This window comes from Cervus elaphus, chromosome 19 (genome assembly GCF_910594005.1).
Source record: "Cervus elaphus chromosome 19, mCerEla1.1, whole genome shotgun sequence".
Lineage (NCBI taxonomy): Eukaryota > Metazoa > Chordata > Mammalia > Artiodactyla > Cervidae > Cervus > Cervus elaphus.
The window spans coordinates 27,362,527-27,384,116 of NC_057833.1; the positions used below are offsets into that span (position 1 = coordinate 27,362,527).

The 21,590-nt window shown below is 34.8% G+C and overlaps 1 protein-coding gene across 6 annotated transcripts in view; it reads left to right on the forward strand.

Moving 5' to 3' along the window:
• The window catches only part of NAALADL2 (N-acetylated alpha-linked acidic dipeptidase like 2), a 1,495,786-nt gene that overhangs the window by 296,848 nt on the left and 1,177,348 nt on the right, over positions 1-21,590 (forward strand). For 5 of the 6 annotated variants that reach the window (XM_043875325.1, XM_043875328.1, XM_043875324.1 and 2 more), the window contains one exon: positions 7,424-7,532. The exons of the other annotated variant lie outside the window; for it this stretch is intronic. The gene's annotated coding sequence lies outside the window, so the exon portion shown is untranslated. The remainder of the gene's footprint in view (positions 1-7,423; positions 7,533-21,590) is intronic. 6 annotated transcript variants of the gene reach the window in all.

Here is a 21,590-nt window from a genome sequence, read left to right on the forward strand (position 1 = left end):
CAGGGAAACAGATGAAATCTCAAAGACTCCTATTTAATACTGTAAGATTGTCCTAAAATCATATGTAATGGTAGAGACCAGCTTTGCCAAGAAAGAGAAAATAATCTTTAGATCTTTCATTATTATAGGATGATGATGAGATGTCTATATCTATTAATATCTGTTTCTATCTCTGTCTAGCTATAATAGCAGGCTATTATAACACCTATACTGTGGAATATTATTTGGCAGTAAAAAGGAATAGAGTATTGATATATGCTATGATGAACCTTAAAACTATTAAGTTAAGTAAAAGACACCAGAAAGCAAAGGTCATGTGTTGTATGGTTAAAGTATCACAATCCATAGAGACGAAACGCCAGTCAATGGTTGCCTAGAATTGGTAGTGGGGATTGACTACAAATGGGCACAAGGAAAATTTCCAAGATAAACAGAAGTGTTCTAAAACTGGGCTATGATGATGATTACATTCTTGTGTAAATTATTAAAAATCACTGTTATCTACATTAGATGTATTATATAAATTATATCCCAGTAAAGCTTCTTAAATAACAAGACCTATTTTTTTTTCTATGCATTTATGACACAGTGAGGCTAAGTAAGGTGCACTAGTACACACAGCTAATAAATATCAGGACTAGAATTTGAACCCAAATAATCTCTCTCCAGGGCACTTGACAGCATTTTTCGTAAATTAACAGATTTTTAATCCTTGATATAACCTTGTGAGATGATATAACTATATAAATTTATCACTTTACAAATGAAGAAATAAACCTAGGAGTTAAGTAAGTTGCCCAAGGTTACAGAGCTCATGGTTTAGCTGGAATGAAATCCAGACAGATTGACTTATGGTTCGATGGCATCACTGACTTGATGGACATGAGTTTGAGCAAGCTCCGGGAGTTGGTGATGGACAGGGAATCCTGGTGTTCTTCAGTCCATGGGGTTGCAAAGAGATGGACATGACTGAGTAACTGAACTGAACTGACTTATAACTTGCATCTATAATCCTTTTGAGTTAATTGAGCAGGCAGCAATATCTCTGAAGTCACAAATTTGAATTTATATGATGAATAGCTGTTGGGAATGGTGGTATTGTAAGTATGAAATCCAGAAAGACAAAGTAGCTTAGTGTTTTACTGATAACTTTTTGGGCTACCTGACTTGGATCAAGAACTTGACATACAGCACAAAGCCTAGAAGCCTAAGGCTAAATAACCATCCAATTACTGACAAGTGATCTGGAAGGAAGAGTCAGGTTTCTTTTACCTTGGGGGAAATTAACCACTTACTTCCTTAGTCAATCTTATGAAGGAACTGACTCATTTTTAATAAGCCTTTATCTCCGGGACATTAAACCCTAGAAGAAACAATATCCAGAAGGGAGGTGTTCACTTATTCATTTAGTATTTATTGATTACCAACTCTGGTGTTATGTATTGTACTGGGGCATTGCTGGTAATTAAATATGGTTTTAACTATACTAATTTTATAAATGAATATACTATCTTTTAATAGAACTTTTCCTTGAATTTAGTATTTTTAGTGAAATATTCAACAGTAATTTTTGTTTCTTAATTATTTCTTTTATCTCATCTTCCTCTTATTTTGAAAAAATAAAAATTGTACAAATTAATATGGTATAATAGTAAGAATAACCTTCAGAGCATTTTCATGTTTTCACAACTTTTTAATGTGTGTGAAATCATGACAGACATGCAAAAGATCTAACTTAAGAGTAAAAGAAAAAAAATTGTTCATTTAGTACACCTTACAATCATTCCCTATGAATAATTCCCTATAGTATTTTGGCAAAATGGGCCCTTATCTAATTTTAAATAACTCAGTTGAAGAAATTTCAACTGAAGGTTGATTCTAGAGGCTAATGGACTTGCTGTGAAAGGTTTCTAATATTTAGCCTAATTTTCCACTCCTTAAAATTTTGGAGCACTATTCCTAATTGCTTTCTGTCACCCACTCCCCCTCTGTTGCTTCCTGTTTGATGCTGGTTATGACTAGTTGTCCTTTTAGGTAGGTATTAGGTCTCCCCACTGTGAATTATTTCTGAATGAAGCATAGTTTTAATCTTTACATGAGCTGATAGTTCCTATATAGAGATAACTATATATTCTTCCTGTTTGAATTGAACTGTGTTATATGTAAGAGTGGGCTTTCCTAGTAGCTCAGTGGTAAGGAATAACCTTCAATGCAGGGTTTGCAGGAGACCCATATTTGGTCCCTGGGTTTGGAAGATCCCCTGAAGGAGCGCATAGCATTCCACTCCAGTATTCTTGCCTAAAGAATCCAATGGACAGAGGAGCCTGGTGGGCCTATAGGGTTGCAAAGAGTTGGATAGGATGAAGTCACTGAGCATGCATTCATATATAAGGGTCCCAAATCAATCCTTGATTTAAATGTGTGAATTTTAAGTCTTAAATCAGAATTCTAACAGATCATCTGAACCATCATCAATCATTTACTGAGTTCATAGGTGTGAAATCCAGGCCCATATTTCCCAATTTTCTATTACACAGAGGATAGGAATGCTTTCCCTATTTTCCATAGATAGATGTCAAAATAGAAGCATGCTTTAAGGGACATTGAATAAAATGTTTACATAGATTTTAGGCATATACAATCTGTGTGCCATTTATCAAAAAAGAAATAATGGCTATACTGTTGTATGGAAGCATAATGATTTTTTATGAGTAGGAAATAATTTGAACTTTCTAGAGGCTATCAGTCAATAGTTTATTTTTATTGATTGACATGTTTCTTTTAACTTCATATAGAGACTCTTCAATAGGTTAAATAATTTTACTGTTGTTTCCTGAAATAGCTGCTGAGATTTTAGCATTAAATATAAAATATTGCGACAAGGGTCTTTGCCAAAAAAAAAAAAAAACCCAAAACTTTATTACACTTATCAATGTGTTGCCATTATTTTTATAGATTGGAACCCTGTCATATCATAGCCATAGCTGCTAGTGCTAATCTGTATTTTGGAGAGAAATAATGAAGAAGGGGGATTTAGTGTAAAGTTAAACAAATATTAGTTCATGAAAATTATATATATTATATAATGCAATTAATATATATTTTTCCAGAGCAAACGCTAGCTAGTTACTATCTTCTACAAGGCTTGATAGTGACTATTCCTTATTGCTACCCACACACTATCATAGGAAATGCTATCTGGCCACATTTGAGACTTAGCACTGGGGATATGCATGTTGGAACAAATCCTTGATTAACAGAATTTCCAGCTGAGCTGTAGTGCACTTCTCCTGTATCCCTGCTGAGAATCATTGAGCAGAGGTTTGTCTTGACAGGCAGTCCTATAAAAACTGGAGCTTATCTGCTATATTGCTTTGATATTTCTATCTATTTTTGAATAGATTTCACACTTTGGCACTTGGTATATTGTCTTTCCTTTGGATATACAGCTGGTGGCTGTGTTAGCATTTACTGAAAAAGTGCTGTAGCAATTCCCACATCAAAGTAATCCTGTTCCTTAGTGCTTTTTCAGAGTAAATCCAAAGTGTTACATTTTAGGGCAGATGAAGCATAACTGATATCTTTTCACCACTTAAAATCTCTGTATCCAGGGGTAGCAGTTGAAGAAATTGGATCTGCCATAGCCAGGCCACATCATTCTGGCAAGGTGTTAATAAATGCTCCTTTCCCCATGGACTGTAGCCCACCAGACTCCTCTGTCCTAGGATTCTGGAGTGGGTTGCCATTCCCTTCTCGAGGAGATCTTCCTGACTCAGGGATTGAGTCTGGGTCTCCTGCATCTCAGGAAGATTCTTTACCAGCTGAACCACCAGGGAAGCCTTATCTAATTTAGTAGTTCTCAGATTTTAGTGTATATTTGAATTGCTTGAGGAGTTGGAAAAATCACAGATTGCTGGCCCCCATGTCAGAATTTCTGACCTGTTGTCTAGGATGGGGTGTGAGAATTTGCATTTCTAAGTTTCCGGATAATGTCAGTGCCCGCAGTTCAGGGACCAATATTTAAGAACTGGTTTATAAAGCGTTATCTTACCACAATGGTTAAGGCTGTGAATGGCTCAGATCTCATCTTGGGTCCATGCTAAAAAACCACTGAGCTAATACACTGATTGGCATACTTATGATGGACCAGATAATAAATATTTTAGGCTTGAGGGCCAGGCAATCCCTGTCGCAACTACTCAGTGCTGCTATTATAGCAGGAAAGCAGCCATAGACAATACATAGATGAATGGATGTGGCTGTGTTCCAGTGAAATTTTATTTATGAAAACAGATAGCAGGCTGAATTTAGCTCCTGGCCTATAGTTTGCTGATCCCTGATCTGTTTCATCCACAAGGGACTTGTGTCTTTCCCAGCTCATGAATCATCTGTATCCTCTGTACTAGTCAGCAACTACGTGCCCAACTTTGAGCCAGGAGCTGTGGGGGGATATCTAAGACGTATAAATCTGTTTTTCCTACTCTCCTTCAAAAGATTAGAGTTCAGTGCGGCATCCATCTGAAAAAAAAATTAGAAATTAAATGCCTAGGCTAGAATATATTTCATGATATATGTAAATCTTGGAGAACTATGCAAAAAGAGAAACTATGCAAAAGAGAGCAAAATGAATGTCTTAGGAAGGAAGGTCAGCACAAGAAAAGACATGGAAGGAATACTCAGCGTGTTCTTCCAGCTGTGAGGAGATCTGTGATGTGGAAAGTATTAGAAATGCTCAGAGTCACAGATGCCATTTAATTAACACTTGTTGTATGTACTCTAAATATTGCTACAGTGATAGGTCCTGGGGGCACAGCTAACCAAGGCATAGTCCTTGATGTCAAGAATCTCAGATGTGGATCAAGACATTAAAAAATTCAATATTCATATATAATATCTGAAGATTATATGCTTGTTTCATGGTGGATTTTCAACTGATGTTAAACTGAAAATAAAATTTAGGTAATTGACAACAGGCGATTTTTGTTAGTTCTTGATCAGTAGAATCAAGAATAAACTGTTTTATGAAAAGCCATCCTTCATAATCTCCTAGTAATATGACAGCCTGAAAAAAGATGGTTGTTAATGATATATTAATCCCAGAGAAAGTTTTCTAAATTAGAAAAGAGTGTGAGTTGTGTTGCTCTTTTGTTTGTTTTTATATACTGTGATTAAGAAAACCTCAAATTAGAGTATTAATATGTTTTCATCAAGCCATAAAAACTAAAGAAAATTTCCAAAGAGTTGTACCATTTTGTCTTTCTGATACAGTGTATATCATTTAAAAGACTCTGTGTAGAGGAAAAATTCTCCATTAATAAGTGGGGATTTTTATTTCTGAGATTTTATTCCCCAAATATTGGACATAGGGTCTGGATGGAGTCTGTTATCAAATAAAATGTCTGGTGGGAGCCGATGGTCAGTGTTTGTGTGAGTATTTGAGTGAGAATCTCCAGGCTTCCTTCTTGTTCCAGTATTCTGACTTTAAATAATATTTGAAAGGTCCACAAGGAACTAATTCAGGCAAGTTTCTCTAAGAACATGAGAAAATCACATCTTGAATAATGCATTTCAATAGATGAAATGAGAGTTCATTTCATTTAGTAAACATAATATTGAATTTGGGGTTAGGAAAAGCAAGGGGGATTGATTGAAGGCATTATGTTAGACAAAATGACATGACTTTCCAGCTATCTAGCCCATCCTATACAGTTTAATTTTTAATCAAATGCGGGGATGTAGATGCCAGTTTGCCATCTTAACTAGTTAGATGCTGAGAGGGTTAGAAGGAAAAGTCCCATGTGACTTGGAATTACTGTGATTTGTAGCTTGACTTAAGTCTTTTTATAAGCATGCCTATACCATTTTTATTATGACTCCTTCATTTTCAATGTTGAGGGATAGTAGAAGCTTACGCTGGTACTAAGACAATGATTATTTATTGTACAACCATGCCCATAAATAGAATCTTGAGGTCCTTTTAAAAAAAAGTTGAGAATTCAGCAGTGGCCTTCAGTCCTCCCCGCTGGACAACCCTTTTGTTCACCACAAATGAGATATTCTAGAATGTCCTGACCTATATGCATGCGTGTGTGTATGTGTCTGTATAGACGATGTATGTCACTAATCTTGAGCCAAGAACTTTATTCGATAATAGGTGTTTAGAAATCTTACCATTTTTGTATTAAAAAAGTTTTGTTACTCTTATCAAGAAGCTTTGAAATTTATGAGCAAAGAAAAGAGAGTTGGATGAGGCTTCCAAATTGGATGAATCTATGGGATCTACCCTAACTAATTTTTCCCTGAAAGTGAAGAAATTTAAGGTAAAAATGCAGAATTATTATTTTATTCTATATTTTGGGAGTTTAGTGCTTTATGACACATTGCTTCCTATTACAAAAAGCTTAAGGCAGATGTGAAATTTTCAAATGAGGGAGAAATAATTAGGAGAGCAAAGAGAAAATGAACTAACCCAATGATGGGGCAAGATCTTTTTTTCCCTAGTCAGAAGTTTATGCAATGCTGCAAGTTGATCTTGGTTGAAGAAAATGATAGCTTATTTTGGAGGGATAATTTTAAAAGGGTGATGAAAATACAGGGTAGCTCTCAGATATCTCAAAGCTAAGATGAAAATATAAAATTAAAGAGGGGAAGTTAAAAATAAGTGGTTCTATGATTATGGAATTATTACTTAATATCACAGTCTATAAATATAAAATGTAGACTAGCCAATCAGCATTTGAAGATATAAAATAATAGGGAAAGAGTGCCAATATCCTAAACTACTGCAAAATATCAATCAATTATTGAGCACCTAGTACATGTGAGGAAATGAACTCAGCATGTTGCATGTTATTATATACAGTGTCTCCAATTCTCACAGTCATCAACTGTTTTTATCCCAAATTTAAATTAATATTTAAGGAATAACATCAATTACCATGTCACAGAGGTGTTCAACAGAAGAACCAGGTTTTCAGTCCTAGATGTGATCTTTCTACTATGTATTTCTTCCTTTGGTTAATCCCTTCTTTCAATAGACATAAGTCACCATGTCCAGTTATATGTCTTCTGCTTTATATTTTATTGTGTTTAGTAGTGCATGGTGCAAGATAAGTGTCCTACTTAGGCTAGCTAAATTAAGGTACAAATATAAACACTTGAAAATGAGAGAAAGAGAGAAAAGTATTTGTATGTTTGTGTATATACTTGAAATAAAATACCATGCTTAAAAAAAAATGTCTATTTGTGCATTATTGACTTCTAAAAAGTATGAAGAATTTCAGGCTACTTACCCTAAAAAGAACTGATAATATAGTTCTGAAAAGCATTAACTAAAGAATAAAATTCAAAAGCCAACTGATAGAGTATCTAATACAACTCCCAATTTAAATTGATCATCTATGTTTTTCTAATTTATGAACAGGAAATGAGTTTTGACTGTTAAGCACCTGAATGAAGAGCCCTCTGTTCAGCTTGTCAGAGCTCTGTGACCTACAAAGACCCTCTGGTTGCACTAGGATCATTTGACTGAAGTAAGATCTAATTGTTTTAATCAGAATATGACTTTTACTCTTGAATCAACTTTTAATAAGATGACTTGGCATTAATCTATAATGTGCCAATAGCTGCTAATTTTGAAAAAAAGAGAAGAATGTGAGCATCATTATGTGACAAAATCTTATGTATTCCAATTTCTATTCATCTTTTATTTCATGGAATTGAGCCCATTTTGGGAAAAGCATTATCTAAATAATTTCTGTGTGACAATCAAAACTGGTACAATTTCCTTGCCTTTGAGGTATCAATTGATTTTTATACAATTGTAATTTTATTGTAAGTAATCAAATTATTCTCTTTTTAAACTTAAGTTGCTTCATTATTTATTTTAAAATCATGACAACAGTGCAGTTTGTATCATGATATGGCATGTTTTTTGCTTTTCTTGTTTATTCCAAGTTTCTACAGGTCTGATGACCTTGTGGGACATCAGTTTATATATGGCCACACATAGACTGTGGACTTCCATTTAGGCATTAGAGTGTAAAGACACATTTTTAAGACTGTTCATAGTTCTTCCTGGAGAACTCCTATTTTGAGCAGATGATGCTAGTGTATGATTGAAATGCTTTTTTTTTCTGTAAAACAATAGCTGCAATCAATGTTCCACTGCTGGTTCAGGCTTATTATGTAAAAAACTTTATATGACATGGATATTGCAAAGGTTCAAAAAACAGCACAGAACCAGCAGCTAGGAAATCTGAGGTGATCCAGCATGACCTTCAAGATAGATAAGGAATTGGCATGAACCATTTTAACCTTCTGACTATTCTCTAGGTTCTGAAATGAAGGAGTTAGATTAAACAAGGAAAGGTGGCAAATTCTTGAGCCTTGAAAATGAGACATGTAATATACTAATATGAATTGTATGGAGTGGCTGGGTGTGAGACAGTAGGGAATGGTGTCTGTAGGGGCAGAGAGGCTGTGTCTCTTATAAAGCTATTCAGGTTCAAGTATTTTAAAGCTGGACAAACAGGTAAATCATGTGGGGTGAGGAAGGGTGAAGCAGAAAGAGGATTGAACTTGACTACTGGATTTAATAAATTCTAAGGTCATTTCCAACTCAATATATGTTTGTAAAATTTTGTTGCTATGCAAAACACAATATTGCCTAGCCTGTATTGAGCTCTGTGTCTATTCCTTTTTAAGTAATTAAAAATAAATAAGTGAAATAAAATTGAATAGTTTTTGGTTTGAATTTCCCTTTGAATTATACATTAGTATTGGTGGGAAAGGTGATTTTTGACCATAATATAATTAATCAGTTTAATATTTTATTGTGAGGGTTTTATTTTTCCTTCTTTATTGTCCTGGAATGAGAACTTTGAATCCAGTACTATAATCCAAGCATAAAACATATTTTGTAAATTACCAGTTTAGTAGCTTCTCTCTTTATGAGTATTTTCACTGAAAAAATCACGTGAACAACTAAAGGAGAGAAATACCACCTGTTTGGGACTAGTTGGGTGATTTTTTAACAAGTATTTTAAAGCCCTAGTGTCTTTTGATTCATGTTTTAACTAATATTTTAAAACATATTTTATATGGAAAAATAATCATGGTAGTTTAAATAAGTATACTTTCTAATGTAAATTTCTTGTTTCATCAGTTTTGCTTTACATTTTTTTTTCATTTTTACAACCATGTTATATATTTCTCTGATCACATTTTATTGCTTTTAAACCCATATTTTGGTTGATATAAGTACATTTTATCAGATGCTAATGGTAATTACACTACAAACCTAGTAGAAGAAGGGAAGTGGGCCAAGTCAATATATTCTGGGAGTCTTATCTAGTCTCTGTGGCACAATTCAAACCAGAATATATGTCTACAAGAAAACTGTACTCGTGACTGTGGGGAGCTGTGTGTGTTATCCCAGTGTCAAAGGGAAAATTAGAAGGAACTGGGGTTTTAATGCCTTTAGTTGGGCCCTCTCAACAGCTTCTTCCTTCTTAGTTACTTGCATAGTTTTCAATTTAATGATCATGTGCATTTGTAAAAGTATGCAAGTTACTTCGGGTATGATCATTTTGAGAATGGCTGTATTGCATGAGACATGCTAGATCTTTGAGATAATTTTTTCACTTGTTAGTAGAAACTGCTCCTGTGTTAAGATATATAATTTTGAAATAATATTTTAAAAGGCTTTTGATGCCCTTTGATTGTTGTTATTGTTCATTACTAAGTCGTGTCCGACTCTGCGACCCCATGAACTGCAGTGTGCTAGGCTTTCATGTCCTTCTCCATCTCCCGGAATGTACTAAAACCCATGTCCATTGAGTCAGTGATGCCGTCCAACCATTTCATCCTCTGGTGTCCCCTTCTCCTCCTGCCTTCAATCTTTCCCAGCATCAGGGTCTTTTCTAATGAGTTGGCTCTTTGCCTCAGGTGGCTAAAGTATTGGAGCTTCAGCTTTAGCATCAGTCCTTCTGATGAATACTCAGGGTTGATTTCCTCTAGGGCTGACTGGTTTGTGTACCTGATGCACAGTGAGGCCAAACAAGCTGAAACGTCCGAGTTTGGGGCAGAGAGAGGTTTATTGCAGGGCCATACAAGGAGAACTGGTGGCTTGTGCTCAAAGAACTCCAAACTCCCAGAAGGGTTTCAGCAAAGCATTTTTAAAAGTCCAGTTGGGATGGTAGAGAGTAGGGGGAGCATGTCACAGAGTATGTGATCATTTCTTGCACAGTTCTCTTATTGGTTGATGGTGATCAGTCCTTAGATGCCAGAATGTCTGTGGGCTATATACTCTTGATCATCAAGTAGTTAATTACTTTCATTTGGTATTAGCTATCTGAAAAAATTTAGGAAATATGTATGAGATGCTGTTATCTGGGTACTTCAGAGAGGCTATAGCAGAGACATGGGGGAGGGGTCTATCCCTAGAAGAACCCATAGAGTCCTACTCAGTTCCACTTACATATTAGATGCTATAGTCCAGCCATCTTGCCATGTAATGTATTTTCTGTCCATTTCTTTGATAACTGAAAGACTTGCATATTAGTGCCCAGACTGATCAGAACTGGTTAGATCTGTTCCTTGACTGGCATTACACCTGACATTAACAAAAAGCATTAACTCTTTTTTTTTTTCAAACGTACTTGATGTCCTCTGAAGGCTGTACATATTGTGGAAAATAGAATAAGCAAACAAGTGAAAATGTCAGCAGATAAAATATAAAACAACCTACATGAAGGTTTCTGATAATGTTATTTTATTGTCTTGTCTTATAGAGGCAATTTGTAAAAAAAAAAAAAAAAAAGAAAATTACCAGTGTGAAAACGAGCATTTTTTTTTATACTCTTTCAGGAATAAATTCATGTATGTTTACTTTCAGTGCTTTAGTAACACAGAGAGTATAAGGACAAAGTAGACATTTAGACAACAAACAATCATTTCTATATTACTTTTCTAGATTTTAGAGAATTGACAGCAGATATGTCTAATTTATTGCTTAGATTATGATTCTCAACATGAAAATAAAGTAATGCAATTTCTAAATTGAAGTAGTTAATTGCCACCTTTCTTGTATATATCCCTCATCAGTGATTCTGAAACTAAGAACCCTCAGACTTGAATTCCCTACATGATGTGAAAAATGCTCTGACATGCATTTAACATGAGTTCACCTTTAGCATTTGACATTTGTTAGTCATGGCTTTCAAATGAAGTGTTTAATTAAGATCAAAGTGCCATTGTTTTTAATAACCCAGAAAGAATGGGTACAATTTAAATGTTTTTTTTTTTTTAAAAAACATGACAGTGGATTTAAGAATACTGTAGTGCTGTGTGAACATTGCAGTTGTTTGAAAAATTTTATGAAATATTCTTATTATCAAAATCTAATTTAAGGCTTAATGATGCAGTAAAGTTGAGATGTTCACAAAGAAACCAGAATAATAACAATAAAAATTTAGCCATAGTTGAGTACAATCTAACCAAAATTTTCTGGTCAATTAGATTTGATTGGGTTGAACAGTGACAAAGTACAAAAGTGATTAGAAATCACGTATTAGTGACTTGCTGGATTCTGGAGTCTGTTAACGGCGTTTTATGCTGCCTGACATTTACCACCCCTTCCTGGGTCTCTTTAAACTGAAGCAGATGCAATTATCACAATTTTTATTTTTCTTGAGGTTCTCACTAACCTGTTAATAAATGTGATTTGTTGCAGAATTGATTCTCCATTTTATTTTCCTTAAGAGGCAGCCTCTCCTTAGGGTATAGACTAATAAAAAATAAAATAGGGCAGTTAAGTGATCTAACAGTAGCATTTCAATGGAAAAATAAAACATAGCATCACAAATAACCTTCTAACACTCAGGGGCTGTGCATTTCTAACTCAATGGACTGAAATAGACTCTTGCTGATATTCTAAGTTCCATGCAAGGGGTAGATAGGGAAGAGCAGTGATGGCAAAAGTCTTGAGGAACTTTTTATAGTGTGTGCATAAGTATTCCCATACCTGCAATGTAATTTCATCTAGACAATGGTTTCTTTAAATTAATCTACTCAGAATGAGATTAGCTTAGTTAGGAGAAGACTTATAGTCTATTTCCTTTAAATTACATTTTAATAGTATCATTGAAATAGTCTTTTGTTTTGAGCTATATCATGCATTTGAAATATGTAAAATGGGCAAAATCTAACTAAAATAAATATTTAAATTTCATTGTACCATTCATAGTAGAAATGGTAATTTTTATATTATTAGAATCTGTCCTTGAAGATCAAAATTACATTAACTTTTAAAATATTTTCTTTAAGAGTGTTGTATTTATCTCAGAAGATAATTTTGAAATAATTTTCTATTCTAATGAAACAAAGGAACAGTAATCATATAGGGAATCAAAGGTTGGTCATTAAGAGCTAAGTAATATTTTAAAGGGGAAGATTCCCCAACTCATTAACTTTAGCTTTATACAGATAAATCAATTCTTATTTATCTCTTGCCTCACTTCATATGTTTTTTGTAAAGCTTTTTTACATAAACGTTTTCATATGAATTTCAAAGATATCAACTTGTAACCATTTTAATCAGTTTGGCAGCAATTCATTTAGTACTTGATACGAAAATTATCTTAACACACAGTGGCTTCATTTCCTTATATAACTGAAATACATCTGTAACATTTCCTTGCAAATTTGACATATGATCTTTTATTAACTTACATGGTATGGATTTCATACTTTGTATGAAGTCCTTTCTTGTCCTTGAAACATCTTTTTATATTTGTGTTTCCAAGAGAACTGTTTCTAAAATTGATTTTTTTTTCAAGCTGAATGTTCATCTTTTAATTAAAAAGTTTTTAATACTGCTGCAAAACTCATTCTCTTGTTTCTTTTACTCTTTCTTATATAAAGTATTTCCACCACAGATAACATGTTAGTATTTTTAAAAATACTCTTTAAAACTTTTCAGAGACAATTTCATACAAATATTTATGTCAATCTGTTATATGACAGACACTTTATTGAATACAAGAGGAACAAAGTTAATTAAGCTATCCCACTTTCCCTCACAATGTTCACTGTTTAATGGGCATACAAATAATTACAAGATAGTGTGATATTGCAGTGTGAGCATGTAGAAAGCAACACAAAGGTGGGATTGATATCTTTTAGCTCCCAAATACTTCCAGCTCAGATCAATCTCTTTGGCTTAGATCCAAATATTAAAGTGATCAACAGTTTAGAGAGCCATCTTGTCATACCATTCCAGTCCAAAAAAACCAATATAACATAGCATAATATAATGCAACATAATGATATCCATGTCTATTATTACTTTAACATTAGCATATGAAAAATAGGCATTTATGAAATTAGTATTACTTATTATTTACCTTTCTGTTACATAATTGTTAGTAAACAAAATTTCAGTAGAAGAGTTAAAAATGACAATTAGCAGTAATTAACTGGACTAATAAAAATATATAAAAGCAATATTTTTATAATGTTTCATTCTTACCTCTGATAGAGCAGTTTATTTTTTGAACTTTTACTGGATATTTAAATTCTATAAGCTATATTACTGTTAATCTTTAAGATAAATAAATTTGAGCTTATAAATGAAGAATTTAAAAGCAAAGCTACTAAGTAAGCGCATATTACCTCATTTAACACAAAATAACAATGGCATGTTTCTTTCTGTCTCATGATACAGGAAGAGATTTTTACTCTTTATCTTTCCTCTAAAAGCAAAGGATACTTTGCTTTTAATAGAATAATAGCCTCCTAAGATGGTCACCTCCTAACGCCTGGAATTTGTGAATATTTTATGTTACAAGACAAAATGAGATTAAAGTAGCAGATAGAATTAAGGTTGTTAATCAACTATCTTTAAGATAGGAAGAATATCCTTGAATGGTTAGGTGGACCCAATGTAGTAATCACAGGACCTTTAAATGTGAAAGAGGGAGGCAGAAGAGTTAGTGTCAGAGTGATGTGATATATAGATTCAACCAGATGTTGGTTGCTTTGAAGATATGAGGGAGTCCCAGAAAAAGAATGGAGGTGGCCTCTGGAAGCCTGAAAATCAAGAAAACAGATTCTTCCCTACAGCATTTAGAAAGGTAAAAAAACCACGGTAATAACTTGCTTTTTGGCCCTGATGCCTTGATTTTATTTTATTTTATTTATTTATTTTTTTCATTTATTTTTATTAGTTGGAGGCTAATTATTTCACAACATTGCAGTGGGTTTTGTCATACATTGACATGAATCAGCCATGGAGTTACATGTATTCCCAATCCCGATCCCCCCTCCCACCTCCCTCTCCACCCGATTCCTCTGGGTCTTCCCAGTGCACCAGGCCCGAGCACTTGTCTCATGCATCCCACCTGGGCTGGTGATTTGTTTCACTTTAGATAATATACATGTTGTTCTCTCGAAACATCCCACCCTTGCCTTCTCCCACAGAGTCCAAAAGTCTGTTCTGTACATCTGTGTCTCTTTTTCTGTTTTGCATATAGGGTTATCATTACCATCTTTCTAAATTCCGTATATATGTGTTAGTATGCTGTAATGTTCTTTATCTTTCTGGCTTACTTCACTTTGTATAATGGGTTCCAGTTTCATCCATCTCATTAGAACTGATTCAAATGAATTCTTTTTAACAGCTGAGTAATATTCCATGGTGTATATGTACCACAGCTTCCTTATCCATTCGTCTGCTGATGGGCATCTAGGTTGCTTCCATGTCCTGGCTATTATAAACAGTGCTGCAATGAACATTGGGGTGCACGTGTCTCTTTCAGATCTGGTTTCCTCAGTGTGTATGCCCAGAAGTGGGATTGCTGGGTCATATGACAGTTCTATTTCCAGTTTTTTAAGCAATCTCCACACTGTTCTCCATAGCGGCTGTACTAGTTTGCATTCCCATCAACAGTGTAAGAGGGTTCCCTTTTCTCCACACCCTCTCCAGCATTTATTGCTTGATGCCTTGATTTTAATCCTGTGAGTGTCATTTCAGAATCCTGACCTCCAGAATGGTAAGAAAATAAATTTGTGTTGTTTTATGCCAGTAAGTTTGTGATAATTTGTTACAGCAGCAATAGAAAACTAATCAATGGGCAAAGTCTGGGTCTTATTTGGACAAGATACCAGCATTCTTTATCTTCTCTGTGGTTTTACAATATCCTTATAAAAATCAAGAAGGTGATTTAAACTCCATTTTCCAAATCAAAGCATCTAAGAACAAGAGGAAATAATTTTTTTTTCATTGTTGATATGATTCAGTTCATCACTTGATATACTGTAAAAAGCATGATTGTTGTTAATGAGGTCTGATAATCAGGTCTGTGCTGCACTAGGCCAACACATCTATTGTCAAAATTTTCTCCTTTTGTTTGCCTACATGGTTGCAACCTCTGATTCAGGAAATGTATCTTTATTTATATTGATAGAATAATCAGCTGGATGGCAGTATGTGTGTTTACTCTTGTGGTGTGATCACAGACTACAGTGTCTATTTTTGACCGAGCATTGGTATATTGGGGGTAGATTAAAAAAATTTTTTGCTTTAGAAGTACTTGCTTGCTTAACCTAGGATTTGCAAAATTTAGGCTCTACATGCTTTCACATCCCCTTTTCCACCATGTCCAATGTCAAATCCTTTCTGCCTTTTGTATAGAGTGTTCTATCTTGGTTACTTTACCTTCTAATCAAATTGTATGTGTCTTTCTAGCTATTATTAAAATAATACAGTTGTCTGGATTACCCCAACATTGGCATTATTATAATTCACACATTTCATTATCTGAAATTTTGGTCACAAGAGTCTTGTGGACACAATATTCACAATGCTAAAATTAAATTACCCTTACCTTCAAACAAAGTACATAGACAATCCACAGGCAAAAGGGAAAGATAACTGTTAATGCTCACAATTACAATACACTTAGGTTTCAAACTGGAGAAGGCAATGGCAACCCACTCCAGTACTCTTGCCTGGAAAATCCCATGGGCAGAGGAGCCTGGTGGGCTGCAGTCCATGAGGTCACGAAGTGTCAGACACGACTGAGTGACTTCACTTTCACTTTTCACTTTTATGCATTGGAGAAGGAAATGGCAGCCCGCTCCAGTGTTCTTGCCTGGAGAATCCCAGGGCCGGGGGAGCCTGGTTGGCTGCCGTCTATGGGGTCACACAGGGTCGGACAGGACTGAAGTGACTTAGCAGCAGCAGCAGCAGGTTTCAAACATAAGTAACATCATTCAGAGTCTTACAGTGATGGATAGTTCATTATTATGACCTAAAATCAGAGTTGGCAATGTCAGTAGTTGGAAGAAAAATAGTGACAGTAACTACTGAAAGTGAATCATCCATACCATATCCATTTGAAGCTAAAAAGAGATTACTTTAAGGCTCAATTTTTGAGGGCTGCCATACGGATTATGACTGGAAAAGGTCAGTTTTCATTCCAATCCAAAGAAAGGCAATGCCAAAGAATGCTCAAACTACCACACAATTGCACTCATCTTACACGCTAGCAAAGTAATGCTCAAAATTCTTCAAGCCAAGCTTCAATAGTATGTGAACTGTGAACTTTCAGATATTCAAGCTGGATTTAGAAAAGGCAGAGGAATCAGAGATCAAATTGCCAACATGAGTTGGATCATCGAAAAAACAAGAGAGTTCCAGAAAACATCTACTTCTGCTTTATTGATCAGGAAGATCCTCTGGAGAAGGGAATGGCAATCCACTCCAGTATTCTTACCTGGAGAATTCCATAGACAGAGAGCCTGGTGGGCTACATTTCGTGGGGTTACAGAGTTTGACATGACTGAGTGATTAACACACAGATGAAGTCAGACAAACCTGAATCATTGGTCACTCTAAGACCAGTGAATAGCTTTAGATATAATTAGTATTCAGCATGTCTGAAAATTAGTCTTCTTTGCTATAGCTCAGTTGGTAAAGAATCTGCCTGCAATACAGGACACCCCAGCTCAATTCCTGGGTCTGGAAGATCCACTGTAGAAGGGGTTGGCTACCACTCCAGGGTTCTTGGGCTTCCCTTGTGGCTCAGCTGGCAAAGAATCTGCCTGCAATGCAGGAGACCTGCGTTCAATCCCTGGGTTGGGAAGATACCCCGGAGAAGGGAAAGGCTACCCACTCCCATATTCTGGCCTGGAGAATTCCATGGACTATACAGTTCATGGGGTCACAAAGAGTTGGACACTTTCACTTTCCCATAGATATGATTATAGTGTATTTTCTCTCTTGGTGTATTCCACTAAATTGATCAAACCCAGAGCATAGTAATCATCACATTACATCTCTTAATCCCCTTTTAGTAATTCACTAAGTCCTAAGACATATTTTAAATTATTTTTTCATTTCATTTTATAAATATGGAATCCCTTCCTATAACTCCAAAAAGTATAAATATTAAAAGGTATACAGAGAAAACTTTGTCTCCCTGCTACCTGGTCCCCAATCTTTCCAGTTTCCACTCAGGCTAAAGCAGTTATTACTATGATCAGTTCTATATGCATCTATATGAATATACATGTGAAGACGATAGCATTTTTTTATTCTGTCTTCCTTGGCACAAATCATTATCATTTGAAAAAGAGATGAATGGTCACCATATTGCAATCAGAGGTCCTTAGCAATTCTACAATGCATCTGGGTAAATATTTGCCAGCCTATTACCTTGAAGTTAGGGGAAAAAAATAGTAGATTGAAATAGGTTGAATTACATCCTAGTTCCACTCTTTGGGTAGAACTCCCCAGTGTTTTTGCTCTCTGGATTTTGAATTTTTAGCTTTACCTTCTGGAAGGATCTTTCATTTTTATTATGCTCCTCTGTTACTTAAAGAAGGTATTGGAAAGTATTCACTTATCGGTGGCTGAGCAGCTTTCTTAGCCTGCTTCCTTCCAACAGAAAGTTAGCAACTTAGTTCTCTTTTACCTGTCTCGTCTAGTCATAGTCACTTTGCAGATACAACTCTCTCAAAACCTTTTTACCCCCAAGTATGTTGATTCATGGGGTCGCAAAGAATCGGACACGACTGAGCGACTGAACTGAACTGAACTGATGTTTGATCTCAGACTTTCTTAGGTAGTCTATGCATGCAATTGTATTTTTATGTTGTCTGTGGTTAGTAATAATTTTACCTCTTCCTTTCCAAAAATTTGTTTATGATTTTTTTAAAATTTGACTTTTTTGACTTATGTTTCCAGTACAGTGTTAAGTAATACTGATGACTGGGAAGTTTTCTTGCTTTTTATTTTGTTAATAATGCTTCTAGTGTTATCTTACTAAACATGATAGTATATTTGGGCTAAGTTAGGTATATTATATAAAGTAAATTCTCATCAGTTCTATTTTACTATCTTAATTCAAAATGGTTATTGAATTTTGACAAATGGCTTTCAAAGAGAGTAAAGTATTTTTCTGAAATCCTTTAATTTGCTATAAAAATTGTTATGGATTTCCTAATATTGAAAATTCTTAAATTCTTGGAATAGACCTTACTTGGTCATGGTGTAATGTTATTTTTGTGTACACCTAGATTTTATTTGCTAATAACATTGGATTTAGGGTTTTTGCTTTTATGTTCATAAGTGACATTGACTTAGTTCCTGTGTGTGGATATATGCAATCTTTGTTGGACTAGGATGTTCTCTTCACTACCCTATATTCTGGAGTGATTTTAAAAGCATTGAAATTGTTTGCTCTTAAAGATTTAAAAAATTTCCCCATGATACCATCTGAGACTGTGGCTTTTGGATTTCTCTACTGACATATTTCTCCATTTCTTCTATACAAATCTGTGTTTAGATTTTTCTGTCTCTTCCAAAGTCAATTTTGGCAAATTATGTTGTCTTAGAAAATTATCAATTTTATCTAAATTTTCAAGTTACTCATAGTGTTTAACAACATAGTCTATTAGATAGATTCTTTTAAATATATTTTAACTGTGGTTATTTATCTTTTATCATTTATTTTGTATGTTTGTACTTTATTCCTTTTTTTAAAAAAAATTAGGCTCACTAGTGATTTTCTTCTTTTCAAATAACTGCTTTTTAAATTTATTTATTAATTTTGCTATGCTTTTTGCTTTCTTATTTTCTGCTCTTTCTTTTCTTAATTTGTTCTGTTTGCTTAAGTATAATTTGACATTTCTTTTCTGAACTCTTGAAGTAGATTTTCAATATATTATTAGTGATTTTTATGAATAATATACTTAATAATAATTACCCCTTAAGTAACATGTTTAACTTTAAGAACTGTATTTTGTGGGAGGAGTAGGAGTTACATAGTCCGTACTATATATATATATGTGTGTGTGTGTGTGTGTGTGTGTGTGTGTGTGTGTAGTTATATATAGAGGCATAAAGCAGCATGGCATATTTTGCTAGAGCATTTGAATGGGATACTACTGTAGATTAAACTGAACCAGATTATGGAAGGGCTCTTTACAGATTTATTTCTGTGTACTCTGATATTCTTCATGCCAGGATACTGGAGTGGGTAGCCTTTCCCTTCACCAGGGACTCTTCCTAACCCAGGGATGGAAACTGGATCTCCCGCATTTACCAGCTGAGCCACAAGGGAAGCCCAAGAATACTGGAGTGGTACCCTCTCCCTTCTCCAGAGGATCTTCCCAACCCAGGGATAGAAACGGGGTGTCTTGCATTGTAGGCAGATTCTTTACCAACTGAGCTATCAGGGAAGCCCTTTTTCACTCAAGGGATATAATACTCTCATTAATAATGGCTGCTAAGTCAGTTTTTCATGACTTACATCACTTAGCCCTCACTACCATTCTTTGTGATAGGTTTCATTATCTTTATATTTTGCAGCAAGGAAAACTGACAATAAGAAAAGGTAAGTGCCTCTTCCAAATTTATGTAACTACACTATGGCAGAGCTAACACTTAAATTAATTATTACTTTTACCCATTGAATCGAGACTTTTTGAGTATGTGGTAATGAGCTTCTCCATTTTGTCAGAAATCTGATCAAATTGATTTAACAAACTTTTGCTTTTCTTAGTTGGGTACACATTTTTGTTACATTTGTGTGAAAGGCCAGATACCTTCTCTAAAATGGTTTGAGCTGCCTCTGCTTGTCTTATGTCCTAACCACATAACAGTCTGCCTTTGAATAATCCAGTTCTGCATACTTGCAGATAATTTAACAGAGAGAGCAAGGCATCTGGTAGGTCTTGAGAGAAGTAAGATATGTTTCCTATCGACTATTAGAAATTATTTTCTTATAATAGATATTTTATAAAATTGCAAAGTGAATAATAATAATCCTCATCAGATTAAGACATTTGCCTGATACATAATAACTAGAATTCTAATCAGAATATCTGCTTCTCTATAGTTATCTTATAATGTCTGTAATTCCATTTGCTAATATGGTCCCCTGTATGAGTCTACATATGCACTACTCTGGGGTTGCAATTTCTAAGCAGTAAATTTGTTCATAGGTCCATTGTGTAGGCTGAGGTTTTAAACCTGTAGCCTGCTGTGTTTATTGACCTATTTCTTAATAATTCCATATCATGCAATCACACGATTCACAAACTGGGAGGGAAGACGCACACACATTATCATCATCGGAGATTGAAGTAGCCATGCGTTCAGAGGCTACACTAAGAATTTTAGCCTGGTTTGTGTTATGTAAAATCATTGTGAAGCACCACAGAGAGACTTTTAAACAAATCAAAATTACAGCTTTCTTGCTCTAAAATATCAATATTTCTTTAAAGAATCATTTTGGTATTTGCCTAAGGTTGTTTTCCCCTTCAGATTGAATAGGATGTGAGATTTTCTAAGTCCAGATTAGGTGATTAGCCAAGCAGTATTCAGTAACATTCAGTCTTTGCTCTCAGATGTGCTTTTTCCATTGCATGGCTCTGCGGAGTGTCTGGACTTCGGCTATGAATTCTGGGCCAGGCAATGTTCAGCTATTCTGATGTCACCTCTGCTCCATCTACTGGAATAATGATTTTTACTATATACATTCTTTAGCAAAATCAGTATTTTTATAATGGCTTTTTAAGAAACTTTGTCAAAAACCTGGTGCCAAAGAGCATTAAAATTATTGTTAAATGGAGAAACTCAGAGCAGAATTAAGATGAAACTACTAAATTAATCCTATTCTTTTGTGCTCAAATATATGCAGCCAGTTTTGTCTTTAGTCTTAGAAAGATAGAGCACCTTCACCTTCAGTTGCACTGAGGGAGAAACTCATGCATGAGAGCAGAAAAGCAGGTGAATTTTGAAATACGGTTGGTCCTGCAGGGTTGGATTTGTTCAGATTCCTGATCTCACAACCTCAGTGACCTATTTGTTCTCAGATATTCCCTGACCTCTTGTATCTCCTTGCCTTTGTCCATGTTCTTCTTTCTCCTTAGAGCCCTCTTCTCAACTTTGCTGACTTGGAAAACTCCTATTCCCATTTTTCAAGATTCCTGACAGTTCTTTTCTGTTTCCTAATACCCTTTGGCAGAAAAAAAAAGACCTCACTTCTTTGTGTTCCCATAGTATCTCCAATCTATTTCTG